The sequence below is a fragment of the Monodelphis domestica genome, chromosome 2 (genome assembly GCF_027887165.1).
Source record: "Monodelphis domestica isolate mMonDom1 chromosome 2, mMonDom1.pri, whole genome shotgun sequence".
NCBI lineage: Eukaryota > Metazoa > Chordata > Mammalia > Didelphimorphia > Didelphidae > Monodelphis > Monodelphis domestica.
The window spans coordinates 53,352,124-53,357,448 of record NC_077228.1 but is presented as its reverse complement, the minus strand read 5'-3'; the positions used below and the strand labels follow the sequence as shown (position 1 = coordinate 53,357,448).

General features: G+C 36.2%; 1 long non-coding RNA gene across 1 annotated transcript; it reads left to right on the top strand.

The window, feature by feature from the left end:
• Positions 1 to 1,247: 1,247 nt before the first annotated feature.
• Positions 1,248 to 2,679, top strand: LOC103103824 (uncharacterized). Its single transcript, XR_461225.3, has 2 exons — positions 1,248 to 1,388; positions 2,352 to 2,679. It is a non-coding gene; the product is annotated as an uncharacterized LOC103103824 (long non-coding RNA).
• The last annotated feature ends 2,646 nt before the right edge of the window (positions 2,680 to 5,325 follow it).

The following is a 5,325-nucleotide window of genomic DNA, read 5'->3' as shown; positions in this document are numbered from 1 at the left end:
TCTAGATAGAACATTTATTAAGCATTTACAATATGCTGGACACTAAGTAGCTTACATTCTATTATGAAAAGACAACATATAAAGGGGAGCCAGAAAACATGAGAGTGAACAAGGAAGATCCTGAAGAGAGAGTTATAGTATTAATGAGGAGAATAATGGCTAAGTCTTTCTTAAAATGGTGATCCTGGGTAGGGAGTCACCAGTCAGTAGAGGAAGTCAGAGTTTTCTCAGGGTAGTAATATATAGCAGGTGAGAGACAGGTTTCAAAGGTGAATAACTTTGTTAAATGTTCATTTACTATCTATGTACAAGTCATATGTTATGATGTACAAGATCTATGAACTATCCAATTAAAGAATATTGTAATAATTAAAATAGGTTGGAAAAATATAAGAATTTTTAAAATTGTTGTGGTTGCCATTTATAAAAAATTAACTCTTAAGTCACGAGGCTGTTAGGAGCTTTAGTAGCTTTATTACAACAAGGTAGAGATAGTAAAGGGAAAATGTAGGAAGGAGGTAGAAAATATTGCCTAGCTAAATACCCTAAGTTCAGATCCGAGTGCCTCCAGACCAAAGACAGGAGAAGAGCTGAAGAGCCATTGTCTCTGGCCAGGGTTTCCTCAACCCAAGCAAGTCACCAAAGTCCAATGCCAAATCCAAGGCAAAATTGAATACCTAATCAAGCTTAACCACACCAGACTGAGCCACAAAAGACCAAGCCACCAAAAAATGATGAAGTTCCCAGAGGCTCCAGCTTATATACAGTTTTCTCCACCCATCAGCTCTCCCTGTCACACCCAAGGAATCAATCAATGTTTCTTAATTTGCCTGGCACCATCCTCTGAGGGTGTGAACTTTTATCAGAAGGATGCTCAAGTTCCTGATTGATTAAGTTAAAAGGGTGGAGCACTCCAAATACTTGATTAAGTTAAGATTTTTAAAAAAAAATCCCTTTCAAAACACCATAGACTGGACAGTAGGACTTTTTAATCTACTCATATTTTTCCTCTGAAGATATTGGGCTAAAGTCTGTTGAATGATTATGGATCTTATTTAGGAAGTTGTACAATGTTTTTGGGCTTGATGTGATCAGAACAGTCATCTGTAAAATATAATACTGACTTGCTCCATTTTCTCCATCACAGTCATTGATCATTACATAGCCAGCAGAGCATTACTGAATTCCTAACCCTTTGCACTGAACTCTCCTCTCCTTGAGACAAACTCTGTTTTTGGATAACTGGCTTTGTTCTTTGGTCTTTGTTCTTTCGCACATGCCCTAAAAGTATTGGAAGATTTCATTTAGAGGGTTTCACCATCACTAGATAAATGCTCTTCATGGGGATTCTGCACTGGACTTCCTTTATGACTATGGCAGATATTTTGGTAAGCATTTTTCTTCCTATTTTATGAGGGAAACACTCCATATTTATAGGAATAGCAATGGATTTAATGAAGATAAGAACAAATTTTGGGATAGAAAGCCACTGACTCTGAGCATGCCAGAAGATATAGACAAGTATTAGAGATTAATTTCTTCACCAGTGTAAATTACAAGATGCAAAATCTTGCTTGATTCATTAACTGATAGCTAAGGAGTTTGGTTAATGAAAATAATTCTGACTCTTTGCCCTTTGCTTATTGCTCCAGGGAATGTAATAACTCTTGGTAACACTCTTGGGACTTTTGAGAAGTAGAATGAAATCCTAATGTTTGATTTTTGCACAATGGAATAAGATGGTGTGAAACAATAAGAACTTTCATTTGCATAGCACATTAAGATTTGCAGAGTGTTTTATATGAATTATGTGTGTGTGTATGTGTTTGTGAATTCGTTTTATCCTCACAACAATCCTATGAGTTAGATTTTACTATTTCCCCATTTTACAGCTTTGGAAACAGAAACCAAGAAAGGTAATGAGACTTGCTCAGTTTCAAACATCTCATAATTGTCTGGATATTTGAATTTAGATTTTTCTGATTCAAAGACCAAAACCCTATCAACTCTGTCATCTAACTCCCTGATAACATTCTAACCAATTGCCCTGGAGAATTGCTCAGAGCTCTTAGAACTATTGAGATCAAATGGCATGACACATAAAATACTTTGCAAATATTAAAGCCCTATTGCCATGCTATCATTATCGTTATCATTATGTTGCCATCTATGTATGTGATCTGAGTGACCAGAAAGAGTGTATTTAGAGGCAGTTTTACTGGAATCACCTCTTAAAACAATGATCCTTCATGTCAGAGATATTTTTTGTTCATTCACAGAAAAGAAATTTATTTTCTTTGAATAGTTAATCCTTTGATATCTACCTTTCTCTTCCCACTCTCAAAAAGCAGATGACCCATGAGGACAAAGTGCAATCAGAAGTTCTGTTAATGGAAAATCCAAACAAGGTGAAATTCCAGAAACTGAAATCTTCTAATACCTTTAGGGGATAGGTGAAAGCACAACAGACCAAGAGAAACAGCCAATCATCTAAGAATAGAGTTTGCATCAAGGAAAGGAGACATCAGAGCAAAGGTTTATGAATTCAGCAATGCTTTGCTGGTTCTCTAGCAATAATCAATGTTAAATGACTGTAATGGAAAAATGGAGCAAGACAACTCTTTTCAAAAGTAAATAATGTGTCTGAAAGTTTTACAATAAATGACTTAGCATGATTTATACTGCATGCAGGTGTTTTTTTTTCTTTTTGTTGTTGTTTTTTTCCCTCAATCTTGAACCAGATGGCCCCTCCTTAATTAAAATGAATACATAACACCAAAGGACTCCTTGCTGGTCCCTGTGGTACATCAGCATAACTAGAGAGCCCCACTTGTGGGAGAACTTATTGTCTTCCTGCTGTAACCAGGGTTGGTGGAACAACCTTCAGAGCAACTCTGTTTTCTCTCTTTCTTTTTTCCCTTAGTCTAATTATCTTTCAAAAATAATCAGAATTGTAATTTAAATATTACAGCACATAATTAACCACTCTGGTTGACAGTGAATGAGAAGTTTTGGCTCTAGGCTAGCATCAAAATTAATACATGCATCAGGGAATACATCTTGTCATGTAGAAGTATCTTCAGCAGGTGCCTTGAGCAGGGCCAAGCTAAGCAGCTTGGCCCCCTTGTGAAAGTGCTGGAGGCTTCTGGGAAGAGGTGTAGTGAATGCACAGATAGATTCTTCTTGTTTTATAATGAAGACTTGTTTCTCTTATTTTGTTTTAGTGAGAATTAACTACTGTTCCCCTAGGATCCCCACAACCTTATCCTAATAGAATTCTCTGGCTCTTTTAAAGGGCTGAATTGTTTTGCTTTTACAACTCTGTGGCCAGTGACCAAAGCCTCACTTTGTTCTTGTCTTTGTGAAACTACTCAGAAATATATAGTTAGATAGAAAGTTAGATAGATAGATAGATAGATAGATAGATAATAGATATGTAGATAGATAGATGGATGTATAGATAGATGGGTAGATGGATAGATGGGTAGATGGATAGATAGATGATAAATAGATAGATGGATAGATAAATAGATGGATAGATAGATAGATAGATAGATAGATAGATGGATAGATAGATAGATGGATAGATAAATAGATGGATAAATAGATAGATAGATAGATAGATAGATAGATAGATAGATAGATAGATGGATAGATAGATGAATAGATGATAAATATATAGATGGATAGATAAATAGATGGATAAATAGATAGAAAGATAGATAGATAGAAAGATAGACAGACAGACAAATAGACAGATAGATAGATAAATAGATAGATATGTGTGTGTTTTATATAAATATATATGTATATAGCTATGGACTCCTTCCTCAATGGGCTGAAGAGGAAACAATGTCTCACACACTGCAATGAGGTCCTTCTAATGTCTTAGGCTCAAATGGATTTGGCTGCTGAGATTTCAGTGATGAGCCAGGGTTTTAGTCTGCTAACTGTGTCAAGCTAGGAAATAAGTAGGGAACAAAGAACAGTAAAGAAGGTTGGTTTTCTCTTTGTTAATAATTTGCAGAATAATGCCAATAATAGTTAGCATTTTTATAGCTCTTTAAAATTTATAAGTACTCTATAGATATTATTTCATTTGGATCTTACAAAAATTCTAGGAGGTAAGTGATATTATCATCCTGTGAAATTGAAATCTGAACCCCAGAACTACAATTCCCAGCACCCCACTCTCCTTACATTATGTGCTGATGCAGGCAGGATATAAATTTTGTGTAGCTCCACTTGTTGATCTCTCTTTTGGTGATATCGCAATATGGAGTTGAGGTAACGTGAGAGGCAGGAGAACTTGCTCATGTGGTTTTAATTTTGTTAGATATTTAGGATTTTTACTTCTATTTCCTTCTTTTTTATTCCTTCTACTTCAAGTGATTATTAATAAATTCTATAAAATATAATTCTTGGAGTCTTTGGTATTAATTTTAATCTTACAATCCCTATTGAACAGATGAGAAGCAGATCATTGTTTTAATGACTGCTAAGTCACACAGCTGTCAAGTGTCTGAGGCTGGATTGGAACTCAGGGCTTCCTAAAATATAGGTCAAGCACATCTATGATTCACTTTCTACCTGTTTCTAGCCTGTGAATACTTCCCCCAGAAAACTGTCTGATGAGAACAATTTATTCTAACATTTATGAGTGTGGCTGAAGTAGAGATATGGAGTACCAAAGTCATCTGCTGAATCCCAGGTCATCACCAGTGTTGCTGACTTTCATCTTGCTCCTGGACTTCATTGACTTTGGAAGAGAGAGGGAGGTTGATGACTTTTTGTGCATTTCTTCTGCCTTTCTTAAATCTAATTCACTTGCAAGACAAGAAAACATGTGTTGATGTCATTGGTCCTTTTCAAAAATGAAGGATGAACCATGCAATAACAGGTGCTTCTAGATACGTGTGATTTTTGTTTGTTTGACCCTTGTGTTACAGAAGCCAGTGGGCAGCAAGCTGAGCATGTCTTCTCCAGGAATGCTATCATTTCACTGTAAATATAAATGGCGAAGGAGGTGGCTAGTGGGCTCAGAGAACTGAGATCCTCCTGGGTTCAAATCTGGCCTCAGACACTTTGAGTGTGACTCTTGACAAGTTACTTAACTCCCATTGCCTTAGAGACCTTACTGCTGTTTTGCCTTGGAACCAACACACAGTATTGAGTCTGATATGGGAGGTAAGAGTTTAAAAAAGACACCCAAAATTAAATGGGGGAGAAAGAAAAGAAACACTCCCCCATCCCAGTTCCTCATATAAGTTCAACCAAGATGATGCAAGTAAACTATTTTCCTAGAATTATATCTGGAATGCCCTC